Here is a 16,499-nt window from a genome sequence, read left to right on the forward strand (position 1 = left end):
GCGGCCCAACCATCCCCGAGAGCTGAGAGGACAGTGTGAGGAGGGCCGCTGCCCTGGGAACCTCCCAAGTTCGAGTTCGAGCCGAGGAATCACGGGATGAGGAGAGGAAAGGGGAAGTGCGCTGGGACACCTGCGCGCTGCTGCCCCTAAGAGTTCTCGGGCTCCCTTCGAAAAGTTATTTTTGGCAGAAAGTTGAATGGTGTGACCTTTGGCAGAGGGGTGAAGTCACCCTCGCCCGAGTGCCCATGGCTAGCTCACCCTAGACAACACCTCTAATGTCCTTTGAAGAAGTTACCCACCTCCTATCTTGCAGTGGCAGCCCCGAGGGCAGTTTGGGGGCGCCTTAGCCTGCTAATGATTTCCAGTGAGCCCTTCTACTGGCTTCTTCGAAAGCGAGCACTAGGTAGAAAGTGCGGGTGTGATGGGAAGATTGGCTGGGCTTGTCCGCCTGTGGCCCTGTGCCCCTGGATGAGGGATGAAACCTCCCTGTGCTCCAGTTTCCTCATCTGCTAAAAGAGAATTTCAAAGCATCATCTCCACAAGTTTGTCTTGAGCAAGAAATAGGATAATCCTTGAAACCATCTAGAATTACCCGTTCAGTGCTTGCTGTTAAGGTTGTTGTTATTATTACTCACAAGACTCCATCTTTCAGACACGTCCCCTAGCTCCTCCCTGAATCAGATTTCCAGACCCTCCTAGAAAGCGTGGCACCCAGGGACCTCAAGCTCCAGAGCAGGGTGTGCCTCGGCAGGCAGCACCTAGGCTAGCTGAGGGTCCTGAAACAGTTTATGTTCTCTGAGAGTTCCAGATGCTGGTGCAGTGGGGCACTGAGGCAGAGACGCCATTTGTTTTTGAAAGGCTCAAGAAAAATGAGAGGGAATCGAGTTTATTTCGGTGCAGAACGAAGCAGGAGAAACCCGATCATCATAATGTCACCCCCATGACTTGTTAAGACACTGACACTGAAGATGGCCCAGATGTTGATTTATTTTTACCATAAGTCTCTGAGGTTACTCTGAGTCCGGTGTTGGTTTTTGGGCTTTTCAAGACCCAGGTGTAAAAGGCGGGAATGTGCAAGTGGGGAGCAAAGGTGGGCAACCCAGGGCAGAGCGGTTTGGGGCAAAAGTTACACAAAAACACATTCTTTCCAGTAAGGCATCAGAACCTTTTTTTTTTTTTTTTTAATAATCATAGTTGTTCCATACTGAATCTCTGTTCTGGGAAAATTAATAACATCTTAGTCACCAAGTGACTGAGAATCCCACAGTAACATGTTCTACTTGTCACCAACTCCCTGTCTGGGCATCAGGACACCATTGCCTTTTTAGCCAGATATCTTCAATGAGGAAAATGCCTGAGAGTTTTCTAGGAACATTATCAAGTTCAGACCCCAAAACCATTTAAGAAAAAGAGAAACTCAGTAGGCAACTAAGAGAGGTCTCGGCGTTTGCCTCTGAATCTTCCAGTGGCTTTGCAAACATCCAAAACAGCTGTGTAGAAAAAAAAGAGAGAAAAAAATTACTTCAGGTTGCAAGTTGATAAAATGTAAATAGGACCAGGGAGATGAACTTGAAACTTGTCTTGCATTTTTGACTTCTTTAGATCCAATATAGACTCTGTGTGAGCCAACATGCAGGGCAAGAGTATTCATCAATTCAAAACAAGTCAACCAGGGCTGTGCATGGTTCTGAACCTCAATAATAAATGGGCAGCCTTGAGAAATGTCTGCAGAGGAAAGAAACCAAAACTGGGTACATTTCTATGCTTTTGGCTGTGCCATGCATTTGTGGAATGATGGTGAAAAGAAGAGGAAAAAGCCACCCACAATATGATCAGATGATTCATACAGAAAATCAGGATGACCCAGTTTTCTCTTGTCTGTGACTGACGGCTGGCCCATGCAAGATCAGATTAGCCAGATGAGGATAATGTTCTTTGCCAGAACTGGGGAGAAACTGCAGACAGCTCAAGGTCCCTGGCTTGTGCCACTGCAAGGTCTTGCTCGGTGTTTAATGGAGGCATCTAGCCTTTGAACTCATCAATGTATTCATTAAGTGTTAAAAAGCATCTTAGTGAAGTGTTTTGCCTGAAATGTGCATATTTCTAAGTCATGAAAAATAGGCATCTGACCCCAGAAGATTTGCGTATTTATTTCCTCTGAAAGAAGTGAGAAGAATTGCCTGATGCACATATGCAATTCTCAATCACACTGCAGCCACTTTTACCTGAGAAAATGTGTTTCAAACCTGCCATACAAATTTCCCCTACATTTTCTGGCACTGCATTTAGTAAGCAAGGAATCCATAGTCAAATGCTTTGTATAGTTCAAAAAACCTGCCAACTTTCTTACCAAAAGAAAAAAAAAAAAAAACTGTTGTAGAAAAACAGAGCTTCCTTTAAGTGTGAAATATCATTTCATTGTAAAAAGTTAAAAAAGGAACGGTAATCCAACTTCCGGATACTGTTCTGAATTATTTCACCAGACCCTTTTAAAAGGGGATTAGCAGGGCTTTGGGAGCAAAATCCTTCTGTTTTATTCAATCTCTGATTTTATGTTATAATTACTGGTTGTAAAGGCTCTGGAATTAGTATGCAGGCACCATCAGGACACGATGCAGGTGCTATTCTAATGGTTCAGCTTTTTAATTAAGAAAAGAGGTAAGAGAATCTAATCATAAAAACACTTTTGTGAGAGCTGAGAACACTGCAGCCACTGCATGAATAAAGCCTTTATACCTTCCCCTGACAGGTCAGCTACCAAGGCTCTGACTTACGACCTTTTCAGGGCCAGACAATAGTTAACAGCTTTCTCACCTTGTCCCCACTGAACCTTTTCTTCTAGTACAGATCTTATGGAAATTGCCTTAAGTAGCTTGACTTTTACAAACTATATTGCAGTTAGAATAGATACATATCCATATAGAAATGGCTGTTCATAGGTCCCAACCACAGATCTCTTGTTCTCTGCATCCCTTTTCATGGGTGGGGGAGGAGGAAGTCTGGGAGGCACAGATACAGTAGTGTATGGGGGGGGGATGGAATCTGCCCTAAAATCTCCACACAAGGGGAAGCAGAACGAAGGCCAAGGTGGACCCCGCCCCCCAATCTCTGGGAAAATGAAACAGGAAAAGTGCAAAGAAAGTGAGGTAGAGGCTGTGAGTAGTTCTGGGTGTCTCTGAAGTGGGCTCTCCCTTGAAGAATAGATTTGGCCTGAACACTCTGGCCTTCTTGGAGCCAGCCCAGATTAGTCGGTGTGTCTTAGTCCTTCCTAAGTTCCTTCAGCTCTCCAGTCACTCCCAAAGGATCATCACCTTTGAGTAGAATTGTTCTTGCCCATGACACTTCGAGACAAGTCCCTCAGCTTTCCCACCAAAGTAATGCTGGAGGCCCTTGAGCCTTCAGACAGTTGACCATTGGGCCTGAGGCCCTGGAGCCGCCATGATTCTCCCATGCCAGGCTTTGCCAAAACAGAGGGACCAGATCTGGACTCCCAGAGAAGCCCCCACTCTGTCTTCCTGAGGCCCCTGTAAAACTTCTACCCATCACCATTTCTTCCAGAACCCGGACAGGGTGTGTGATTGGAGACCTGGTCCAAGGCCAGCAACCCAGGCTTTGCCCTTCCTGAGGAGGCCAGGGCGCGCCTGGGCCCAGCAGAGAACAATGTGAGTATTAGGATATCAGCCGCCCTCGCAATGATCACGCGTTCAACGATTTTGTTTTCACGGCTGAGGGGGCTTTTTTCCAATGTAAATCAAGCGCTTTAGTTATTAAGGCCAAACACTAATCTCCAACAACCTTGACATAATGTGGCCGGGCTCGCCGGCCCACTTCGCACCTGCAGTCTGAATAGGGCGCCTTGTCAATGGGGGACACGCTTGTTGCGCTGGCTTGCAAAGGAGGGGAGTGAATAAGTCAAGCTTTGTGAATGCCCATGCGCGCTCTCCATTCCGCCTTTGATCACGGAAAATGTCTTCTAATTTGTCCCTTTTTCATTGTAACAACGTTTTCAAGGCCCTTTCTATTTTTCCAAACCACATTTTTATGAAGAACATAAATCGCCCCCCGAAAACAAAAGGGGCGCGCCCCGGCCAACCGGCGCCATCACGCTTCAGTGTTTCGCGGCCCTAGAAAGTTTGTTGCGTCTTGAAGCTGCCCTCACTGCAAACGCTGGGCTGGAAGGCCCCAATCATCTGGAGCTCCAGATCGGGGCTTCTGGGAGAAGGGTGGTAACAGGCTGTGGGAGGGGAATGTAGAGGGGACTCCCTTTTGGAGGAGGGGAGACGCACCGGGCCTGGGTAGGCAATCCGAAGGGCCAAGGGGCTGAGATTCACATGGTCAGGACCCAGGGGCAGATGTGTCCCTCGGGGATGTTATGCCGCTTCCTGGCCCCTGAACTCAAAAGGCAGTTCCCGGAGGCAGAAATGGGCGAGCCACCATAGAACCAAAGCCTTTCGCAACCCCTTTTCTCCTCTCCTATCCCTACTTCCGCAATCGGCAGCGGTCCTACGTCCTCCACAGAACCCGGGAAATTGCGGGGTGTCAGGAGAGGCTTCCTGCCCGCAGGCAATCCCCCCAGATCTTCTGTGGGAAGCCAGAGCATTTTAGGAAATCTCCCTCTGCATAAAAATCCTACAAGAAAACAGAGAAATAGGGCCATTTAATCCCGGGCCATGAAGCAAACTTTTTGTCGAACGTGGCTTTTTATTCGGGATTGCAGTTCACTAAAAGTCTGTCTCCGGGAATACAGAGGCATTAATGATGTTGATGTCTCATTTGGTGGGATATTAATTATCAAGTTGCAAATCAATGAGCAACCTCTGTTCCTCCTCCCCCACCCCACTCCCAACATTGATTAAGTTTGGATTTCCAAGTGTTTTGGGGAACCTCTTGCCAGGAACACGTTCACCCTAGAGTTTTAACTTTCTCCCTCTCTCCTAGAAGATCGAATACTTTTTCTAAGATAGAAGCAAGCCAAAACTTCTTTTTTCTTTTTCCTCCCGTTAGTTATTACTTTAGCGCAGGCTCTGCCCAGTTAAAAAAAACTAACATCAGCCACTAATACAGTTTAAAACACTTTGATGTCTTGCCAAGAAACACACTTCCTTCAAGAGAGAAGTCAACATTTGTTTTTCACATTAAATGGCGTTTAGTTGCCAGTGGAAAAAAAGTAATTCTGAGGACCACTTTTTAATTCGATGGATAACAACCGCAGGGGTCTAAAGGAAAATAACGACGATAGCTATAGACACAAATAACTAAATTACCAAAACGTTAGTATATCTCCCGGCTTCATTAATATGTAACAGACTCCCCAGTTAATCTCCAAAAGCTAGTGTTCCCCCTGTAAAATAGCGCTCTGGGACGAATTGTACATGAGATCAATCACTGCTAATGCAGGAAGGTTTACTGCAAGAAAGAAAAAAAAAGCTATTTACACCTTCAAATAGAAGCTTTTCAGATTTAAGAGTAAGAGCCATACATCACCAAGAATAAATGATTATGAATTGGTAAACGCACCCTCCAGCGATTAGCTATTCGATGCTATTTATCATTTCTTGGGTAGCGATGGTGGTGGAGGTTTCTTTCCCACTTCTTCTCCTTTGCCTTTTTTTTTTTAAAAAAAACATCTGACTGTTTGGAAAGAAAAGCTTGACAAGCAGAGTAGAAGGAGAGAAAAAAAAAATAACACCGCGGGAAAGTTTGTTTTTGCATATACTCCAAGTCATCAACACATGGCTGTTGCAGATATAAACGGGGTCATGGATGGAGCGCTTAATAGGAAACAATGCAGTCCTTTCATTGTTTCATTTGTTATTATAAGATTGCCCATTGAAGCTGACACATCAGCAGGTATTATTTCTTTTGTCTCTGGCCCCCCTCTCTTTATTGATCCCTTCCCTCATTATATTTCCCTCCTTCCTCTAGTCCACGAATTCAGGGAGTTCACCATCAGTGCAATTCATTCATTCATTCATTCTTCATTTCTTTAGGAACTTTGTGTGTGTGCGGGCGCTGCTTGTCTGCGCTGGCTCGGGGGTGCGTGGCAGCGTGCCTGCGTAAGATTACCACCCGGTGCCCCCTCCCCCCTCGCCAGCCACAGTCGTCCAGGGAAACCGTGCTCCCGCCAAGGCATGGGGTCAGGGACTCCTGGGGACCCCGCTTGCTGTTTGCAACACAAAAGCATATGCAGCCCCTAAACATTCCAAGAAAGACAAAGGCTGGAACCGAGGACTGACTTAACCCTGGTGAAAACAAACCCACAGCCTACCTCTTTGGCCCAGTCCGGCTCTGGAGGCAAGGAGGAGGTGCCGAGACCCGGCTCGAGCCAGGGACTAACAGGTTTAGGCCCCAGCCTTGGCTGGGCTAGGGACGGCTGATGGGGGCAATTCCTGGGCAATTCCCAGCTCTAGAGCAGGGTACAAGGGAGACCCAAGGCGCTGAAAGGGTACGGTAGGGGTGAGGGATGGGTCCTGAAGCTAAAGCCCGCTGAGCTGCTGGTCTGTCCGTCAGCGACGTCAACCTGAGGGATGCTTGGTGGGAGAAGCATCCCCGGCGCCAGCTTCGCCTGAAGGTGGAATGACGGTCAGCTGCTTGCTCAGTAGAGCGGGGGGGCGGGGCAGAGCAGAAGTTCGTGGGCAGGGAGTTCGGGAGTCCAGGTCACTATACCCGGACTCACTTGCCCACTGCTCTGGAGAAAGGTGGCCACATTCAGGCGATGGTCCACGTTTGGTAACTGGACAGCACTCTGTGGGGGTGCTCCAAGGGGCCCAGTGCCTGTGCATCCACTTGCGGGGTGGGGTGTTGGGTGCTTGAACCGGGAGGCATGGGGGAAATTTTGAAGGTTACTGTGGGCTGCTAGGTTTCCCGGCTGAAAAAGAGGACTCGGCACAATTATTATATGCTTCCAATGCCCCACAAATTCTGATTTAGTTGTGATAAGGTGTTTCTGTTGTTTGTTTGTTTCTTGAGAGATATAATATGGCTGGGAGGGCAATTGTGGCTGTAAGTCTGTCACATCAGCTAACACTCCCTAGGGATCGTTCAAGCAAACGTACAACAGATAGTCTGAAGTTTGTGGAATAAACCCAGGGCAGGCCCCCCATAGGCAGGAAAAGGGCCCACTTCGGGCTTGCTTTTATGATTGACGTTTAAAGCTAAAGCGATTGAAAAGCATTTTACCTATAAATACAAAAGGAAGGAAGATTTCCCCCCCCCCAAAAAGTTGATAAGTATAGTTGGAGGCTGAATCTTAAGGATCTAATCCTGCACTCCCAGATTTAAAGCATAATATGAAGTTATTATGAAATAAATTAATGTCTGGGAAGTGGGAGCTGAAATGAAACATTTCTCATTTTTATTTCCTGCTCTATTATGTAAACTTTCCTCCTCCTGTCCCCCATGGAATCCTCTCCCATTTTGATAACTTATGACAGGCTGGTGTAGACAATCTGCTTGAAGGATCAGTTCAGACAGTACTGACCTTCAGGGAGTGGAATTCTCTTTCCTTTTCAAAGCTGGCACGATCCTGTGCTTCCAAAAAGAGAAATGGGGCAAAGGAATGAGCTGAGAAGTTTGAAAGAGGAAACGTACATTCCTCTTGTATCTCCCTCCCCAAATCCTTTAATACTTTGCACTTAACATTGAGTCCAGGAAGGAAAAAAAAGAAATTGTTGATAATAAACCCTGTGAAATAAGCAAATTGTCATCGTAAAGATTTAAATTTGCAACTCCAGCAAAGAATATTATTCATTTACTTTCTATTGTTCTTCAAGATTTTATTCTTAATTTTAAATTATAATGCCATTATTTTCTTCTGTACAACCCATTTTTGAAATAAAGGATATGTTTTCAATAGTGAACATCTCGAAAGGTCTATAATATTATTATTTATCTGAATTTTGTAGCTCGGAGGGCTGTATACACTATGTAATTGCTTTAACATGTTTTCATAAATTACATTCAGAAATGTGTCATAGTAAATTACCTTTGTAATAAAATGTAAAAAATGCAAATGGCTGTTGTCTTTATTACGTTTTAAACCATTGGTTTATCTGCACTATTTCACTTGTCACTTGCACAATATGTTGGCTAAAGGGGGGCACAGTTTGATACAGAGAGCTGGGTCCTGTGTGTAATCTTGCAGGCACGTACAGTTTGGGTCATTTCCTCATCTCCCGCAGAAAAGACATTATCCAGCTCATATTTACATACTTTTCAATATTTGTCAAACAATCATAAATTATAAATTAATGAAATGTTCAACAGTCTTCAGAGATCAGGCTAATGAAGACATTTACCTTTTTGGTGATTTTGAGTCTTATCTTTGCAAGTTTAATGACATTTCAATGCTCATGCTTTATTAGGCTTTATCAGATTTGTCCTTCATTCCCGCTGTCATTCAGATGTTTCTGCAGAAACATCACCTGCTTCAGGTAGAAGAACAAATAGACTCAACCAGGAAACCTTCGAAATAGGGACTCCGTAACCTTAGTTTTAAGAATTAATGTTGAGTTGGGTCTAAAGACCACTGGAAATTTTTACTCTTCTTAAAATTTTTAGTGAGACTGCTGTAACATTTATTCACTAGAAGGCAATAACATGGATACTCAGAAAGATGTAGAGCTGAGATATATTGCAGTTTCAAAGTGATTTACAGCAGCGCTATTAGGAGTGAGGGAGATCAACTGTGATCCTGATTTCACAGGAATTTTTGGAATGTTTTGAAATTTCCTTTGGATTGAGGATGGGCACACAGTTCGTAAACCATCTCTTGAGTCCAAAGGCAGGGAACTCATTTAGAACTCGGCCTAAATCTTGGCATCATCTCACTCAGCTTTGGCCCTAGGCAAGCAAAGGACTCCTCCTTTCAAATGTCATCACCCATCAGGAGCTGAATTAACCTTGTGTCCTCAGAGGGAACCCTAGGTATGTGTCTGCTCAGTCCAGGACAGGAAAGGGATGGTGTAAGCGCCATGTGTCCATGAAGTTGACACATTTCCCTGGAAAATGTTGCCTCCCCATGCTCTCATTATGATTGATGGCCACAGGGCTTTTAAATAAAATTATAAGTGATGAATTTAGTTCAATCCAGAGAGGTCAAACGATCAGCCTTGACTTGATTCAAATAGTAAATCACATGGAACAAACGCACATCATCATCACCATCCCCAGCCACGATGGAAGTGAGCTGGGGCTTTGACGCCATCTTACTCCAGACAAAGGGCAAAGAGCAGGGGAAGTCTGAATGTCAATATCTCTGTCATCAAGTTGGGTAATTTTATTAGCCCTGTTGCAAATTTTATCAACCCATGTTAGTACACACTTCCCTGCTGGGCCACCAGACGCCTTGCTTTCCTTAGTCTTGCGCATGAGGGACATGCATCCTTCAGGACATAGAGGTGCTTGGGGAGCTGGGAAGAGGTTCCTGGAAGGAGGGGGCTCATAGTGCTTCTGGATTATCTTTTAGTAGAAAGAGAAAGAGATTGTGTGTGTGTGTGTGTGTGTGTGTGTGAGAGAGAGAGAGAGAGAGCGAGAGAAGTGGAGTCAGAAAGAGAAGATTTTAAAGGGTGGCAGCCCTAGCTGCAAGTCTTTACATGGATCCATTACATACCAGTCAGCCAACTCGGCTTGGAGCAGAAGCAAGAGGCTTTCTCTGGGTGGAGAGCAGGCGGGGGACTGCAATTCCCTCTCAGAGCAGGGACTTAAGAGTTTAGCCTTTGCCGTTTTATAAAATATACATCAGGAATGAAACAGCGGCCCATTAAAGGCCACAATCAGAACCTATAAAAATGTTGGGAGCGGCTTCAAAATATTTCCAAATACTACTTTTTTAATACACAACGGAGAGTTATTAAACGGCTTCTTGGTGAAGCTAGCATGGCTTCCGCAATCATCAAAAATTGATATGTACCGCTAGTAAAGTAATTATGCGCCATCCTGAGGATAAGGGAGCGGGCAATTGTTAATCCACTTGCACACCCGTTGACTTGCAGCATCAAGCTGCAAATAGCTTAATTAAGTCATACACGTGGACTATAATCATACTGTTCCATTGCATTATGCACACTATATCTCAATTTATTGGGACAATTAATGTGAGAGCTCCACCTCGGGCGGGAAAGTCATCCACCCTGTGCGCCCAAGTTCCTTTCTATGGATACTTGCCCAACCCAGAAAGGCAAGAACAAGTGAGAATTAAGAGAGACACAGAGAGAGAGAGGGAGAGAAAGAGAGAGATGCCGGGTAGGGAGTGGGGGGTGGAATTTGTCCTAAGCAAACATTGGCCCAACAGAGTTGTCTGAACGGGATGCCCTAAAAGCTGAGGCTAAGCGAGTGCCTTGGACAGACCATGATTCATCACCTCGGAGCGGGACACATGTTTAAGTGGACAGAGTCTCCAGTAGTTTAATTATAATTGCAAAGCTCAAAGCAGAGCCTATTCATTGATCATAAGAAATCTTCAGCCCAGGAGGTCAGGGGTCTGTTAGGACAGTTATGAAAATCAGCTCCAACCCCCCTCCCCTACAAACGTCTATTGGCCACAGGCAGCTTGTTTTTCTGAATTAAAACTACAGAAATCTTCAGGACAAAGTCAATAAATTTCCCCCTATTTCCAAGCAACCTAGGCACAAACTTCAGTCCTGGAATTCCTCTCTCTCCCACCGCCATTCTTGAGGGTGTAAATATTCGACGTGGGGCTCGGCTGGAAACTCTGTCTCCTGCCTGGGAAAGAACCTTGGCAGCAGCGGGGGAGTGAAGAGGAGGGAGGCGCCTGCGCCCTAAACCAGGGACTCTTGACTCAGCTTCCCCCGCAGGAGCGAGAGCCCGAGGCCCTGGGATGGATTTGAACTTACAGTAACCCCTTCTCCTGAGGACCTGCACCACTTTTAACTTGAATGCTAGGCAGTGCTCTAATTTGGGTCTGAGGTGCAAGATGCCCAAAGTAGGCAAAGCACTGACGGAACTCTAGTTCTCCTTGCCTCTTCAGACCAGGTGGAGACCAGGCATCACCTTTGTGCACTTCAAACATCACGAATGAGTGGGGAACTCCAAGCGGAGGTAAAAGGGCTTGCCATCTACGTGCCCCATAACGCTGGTTGATGTGAGCCAGCCTCATGTCTTGTGGATTTTTAGCTCGATTGTCCCACAAGATGGGGACATTGATTATAACAGTGTATTTCCGAGTTGTGCTTTGGATTCCGACCTGCTGCTGTGCCTCTTTCCTGCAGGGTCCTAGAGCAGTTGGGGGCTTCAGCTTCCATTCTGGGGCCGACCGCACCTCTCCACCCCCTCCGCCCCTTAGGTCTGCTGGGGAGAAAGCAGAGGTTTCCTCCCAGCATCCTCTGCGAAAAATACTTGAGCGGGAAGCTCCGAGGTGTGAACTTGGAGTGAGCAGGGCGCACTGGCCTGACCCTCTCAGTCACCCCCGAGTCTTTCTGCCGTTCTCCTTCCCCAGCTGATTCCCTTCGCTTCCAAAAGAAAAGTGAGCGCCTTGTCTTTTCCAAAAGGCCTTTTCCAACCCAGTTCTGGAAAAGCTGGAAGCTTTTTCTAGAGTGCGGGCACTGTTGAGAGACCAGGGTTGGGAATGCTTCAGGCCTTCCCGGAGATACCTGGGGTTCTGCGGCTCTGCGCAAGGAAAGGAGGGAGACAACCAGGCACCCACTGGGGCTAGATCAACTCAGGTGGGGAGAGCTGGTCCGATCCCAGGACTGTCGAGATTTCTGTAGGGTTCCAGGGGCCTGAGTCTGGATCTCTAGAGCCTAGAGAGTGAGAACTTGGGTCCGGAGACCCGCTTGTTTGGAGGCTATGCTTCGAGGTGTTGTCACCGCAATGCCTATGTCAGCCTATAATAAAAACAACAGCGGAAGTAACACTGACAACACGCTAGTAAATGTTTATTGTGCTCTTTCTCTAAGCGCTTTGCATTCACAGTCCCATATAAAATGAACGAACCAAAACCCTCATTTGAAACAGATTGTACTTTTATGCCCATTTTAGAGATGAGGAAACAGAGGGCTGGGACGTTAATTAGGATCCCTCAGCTAGGAAGTGGCACAGCAGATAATAGGATCAGCGAGCCCCCAAAGGACCCACTGTTCTCCTTGCCTGAGCTGCTTCTCCCCTTCGGCTTTGGGGAGGCTGGGGCAGTTCAGATAGTGCCTCCCCCTTCTCCGCCCCCGCAGGATCGCTGAAGTCAAGTCTCCAGTACTAATCCTTGCTCTCCCTGACCTCTGTGTCCTCTTTCCCACCCATGCCCCAAACCCCCTGCAATTTGAGGCGTTGTCTTTTGGATTTAGACTAGGATGGGCCAGGCCCAACTCGCTAAATCCTTCTGAAAACCTGCCCCTTCACAGCCAGTTCCTCAGCCTAGAGAGTTGCAGTGATTCTAGGACAGAGTCCATCCGGAGGCCTTCCCGGAGGTGGTGGCCTAACCTGCAAACCAAACTAAATCCTGTCAGGGCTGACTCTGAGGGATGGGGTCCTGGGTGCCTTCCGACCCCACCTCCCATCTCGACAGGAAGAGCCCCAGGTGTTAAGTCCTATCATCCGTTTTTACTGCCCCCACCCCATTTCTCTGCTTAGCCAACGTCTGACTTCAAGAACAAGGTTCATATAGGATGTATATTAATTTCACAAGTCCCATTCCAAGTCGGGAAGGAGCCACTGTGGCCACTCCAGTCTGTTCCTCTTTGACGCCCAAGGATATTTTAGGGAATCTTTAAGAAATCTGCTGGGACTCTAACTAACTCCATGTGGGTTGGGATCGCAAGGGAGGGATCCATGAGGGCACAAAGCTGAGGAATGAGCCAAACTCTTCTGATATTCCACGATTGCGGCGTGCGGGGTGAGGGGTGGTCAGGCGGGGTGGGATGAATATTTGTCCTTATATTCAAAGGCCTTAGCTGTCAAAGGCCGCGGCATTTGAATCAAGAACCTGATGATGGGCCACAACAAGCAGGCCTACCGCCTTCCAAGTTAGCTTCTCTCTAGACTGCGCGCGCTGGAAAGTTTAACTCTATTATCAAAGGGGAAATTGCAAAGTGACTTCTGCAAATCCCAAGACAGGGTCTCACCAGCAGCTCTGGGGTGGGGAACCAAAAGAGAGGTGGAAAAAAGAGCGGGGGAAATCAATTGAAAAAAAAAATAAAGATACACGCGGGATTAAATAAACTAAGAAGTCCAGCCGGCAGAATTCCAGATCTGGGTTTTGAAACCGAGAGGGTCTCTCTACCTTTGGCCATCTGGCTGTTTTAAGCTCTGCCCCATGCTGTATGATTTTAGCTGAAAATCTCTTCCGTTGCAGTTTCGCTTTTATTGAATTCATCAAAAGCAAACTTTCCCTGAGTTTTTTTTAAGAAGGCTAAAATAATACGCCGACCACTGTGACATTCTCCGCGCCCAGGCCATTTTTCATAACGCCGCGGATCCGCTTTTGTGCCTCTGAGGCGACTAAACAGATGAATAACGAGCAAAGTCTCCCGAAAGTAAGCTAGCAGCTTTTCTCAGCTCGAAAAAAGTTAACTGGAATGAGAGGTGCATGTAAGAATTCACACCCAAAGATGGGGGCCACACTTTTATTACTCTGAATGACAACGACGTCTTTTAAAAGCAACTAACTCTCACCCCCGCGCGCGCGCGCACACACACACACACACACTCACACACACTAGCACATTTGCGCACACAAACCACACAAACTTTAAGCCTTATGAAGCTGCCCAGGTGGTGTTTAGGAAATTTTGGTAAAGAAAGAATGAAGAAGTATTTGAGGCAGATTCTAGCTGGCAAGATGTGAGAAGGGTAAAAGCTGGTTTTATTTAGTTTTGTTTATTTTTATTTTTATTTTTACATTGCAGCTAGTTTGAAAGTTGGTTTCTGGCAAGAGGAAAGAAAAGGCTGCAGCACTAAAGGAAGAATCAAAGTGTTAAAAGGACGCTCAGAATGTAGTATTGTGGCAGGTCGGGGTAAGTTACTTTTTTTTTTTTTTTCCTGTTTTCTCTTTGGTTTTGGAACGCAGTAAAAATGCACTTCGGGGAGAGTTTTCCTGTTGGTTTTAGGGAAGATAAACTAACTCCAGGCTCCCTCCTGGGTTGATTGCCTCCCGCGACTTTGCTCTGGTTTTGCGGGTGTTTTACAGGGAGGCGTTTTCTTCTCGAGCCCTGTCATCACGGTCCCAGAAGCCCTGGAGCCCTGAGTGCCGGGGTTTGGAGAGCCTCTCCGGCGGCAGAGGCAACAAGTCCTGGCCTCTAGCCCCGGGCGAGAGCCGCGCCGCTCCGCTCCGCTGTTGAGCCAGGGGCCCGCCTCGCAGGAATGAATTTTGCACGTGTAAACTCTTTGCCTGTGGACGCGCACAGCTGCGACCCTCGGGTTGATCAGCGGAAAAAACTCTTCCCTTAAATGGACGGTTTGGAAAAACTCAGCCATTGGTTCTCGCCAGATGATTATTGATGCAAAGTAAACCCTAGGGTTGGAGCGCGCGCGCGTTTGTTTAACCCTAAAAGTATTCCACTTCCGAGTTGCTCAAGCTGACATCCACTCGAAATCGTTTGTATTTTTTTTTTCCAGGGGTTGGAAAAATAACTAGGAATGATCTGTGGGAGTTGGCGTAGACATGTATTAGTGAGAGGCATATCTCACCGGAAAGCGATGCCCCGTGTTCGCTGAACTGTTTGAAAGTGGCCCCAAAGAAACTGGAAAGGCGGCTCCCAGCGCGCGCGCGCCCTTTTCCACAAACATGTGTTGCAAATGCGTAGTTTTATGCACTTTCCTGTCACGAACCCGCGGCTCTGGGATTCGGTTTTGTGGTTTGAATAATATTATTGGTCTGCTGTATATTTCATGACACCGATATTTAGGCACCCGGACAGAGTGGTCGTTCATTCAAGCACTAAACAGCGACTTGCAAGCATCTGCCGTGAGCCAGATTTTATTTATTATTTTTAGGTCACCCCTACTCAGGAAAGTGGAATAAACACGTGCTGCGCCAAAGGTTGGGCAGAGGTGATCCACATGTTGGCAAACACGTCTTTGCCAGTTATTGCCGAGGAAGCCCAGAGAAATTGACTTAGACAGCCAGAGAGAAGTTGACAAGAGAGCTAGCTGATCGCGGAGCGGAGGCGATTTTTTCATTAGCAGGCGCGACTCCTGCGCTTGGGTCTGGCGGGGCGAGCATATAAAATGCAACTTTTGCCCCATTGGTTCGCTAGGTGAATTAGCACATACTGGGACTGAACAGTCCTTGACCTTTGCCTTTATGTTTGCACAAATGTTTGCCTAAAACACAATCGGCCTTGACAAGGGAGCATGCTACCGTGTGACACTGCCTATTCACCAGATAGATGTTCCCTGCCACACACGACCCAGAGCAGCCTTTTAAATAGCTTAGGTATTTGTACAAACCGTATAAATTAATGTCGGATGATTGCTAGTTGCTGGTTAAATAGAAGACAATTTGGGTGTGGGATACACATCTCTCTCTGGTCTTTTTTTTTTTTTTTCCTTCAAAAAGGTCGATAAGATAATCAGGAAACAAAATTGGTAGTGGAGGAAAGTTTATATTTGGGGGAATCAACGGATTCTAGTTTGATCACATCCATGGCACAAGACTGTAGTTGTCTTACAAATGACTTTTCCACAAGGATGGGGAGTAGATGGAGGGAGAGGAACAGTGGGGAGAACTGAGGGACTAATGCTCAAGACAGTTGGTAATGGGGAGGTTTGGGAAATGAACCCGAAGATCCTGGAGGATTTATTGTTCCTGGAGGAGCCATGAGAGTCCAGAAGCTCTTGGGGCCCCTGGGAACCCTGTGGGACTGGGGAAGTTTTCCCAATTCCTGAGCTTTATGGTTCTGAATACTTCCTCCAATAAAACTAAATACTTTAGCAGGTGGAGAAAAACATCTTGTAAAAGTCTAAAATTGGTTTAAACCCTCTTTTTAAGCCCCGCATTGTAGATCAGAAATGATTTAGAGGACTGGGCTGCCTTTCTCTGAACTTTGACATAGAGGAAAAAATGAACTTCCCTTGGCTGTGTTTTCTAGCTGGGTTCAGAATTTTCCACATTCCTTTCTTTACCATCAAGGTGGCAAAACCTCACCAATTTCCATGGCTTAATTTCTGGGGCAGATAGAGCTGCAGAAACGCAGAGGACAAATTAAAAAGAACAGGGTCATTTGCAGTACTCTCTTTAAGGAGTGTCATTCCTTTGGGTGAGAGGAGTGTTACTTTGTTCCAAAAGGATGGAGTTGACCAGGGCAGCACCAACTCATGCCACGATCCGGGTATGAAGATTTGAATGTCTGAGAGCCTCTATGATTTCTCCAAACATTGGCCAGGTCTCTTTCAGGTTTCTTTTAACCGTCTGCAGGTAGAGAGGAGGGTGGGTCACCAGTTCTCCTTGGAAGCCCCTTCTCATGGTCTCTGGGCAGAATTTACTTTCTCTCCCTGGTAGGCTGTGGGTCAGAGCAGGGGGAAGTTTGCTTAACAAAAGCTTTGTTCCA

Source organism: Monodon monoceros, unplaced genomic scaffold (genome assembly GCF_005190385.1).
Source record: "Monodon monoceros isolate NGI ecotype Baffin Bay Population unplaced genomic scaffold, NGI_Narwhal_1 Super_Scaffold_11, whole genome shotgun sequence".
Lineage (NCBI taxonomy): Eukaryota > Metazoa > Chordata > Mammalia > Artiodactyla > Monodontidae > Monodon > Monodon monoceros.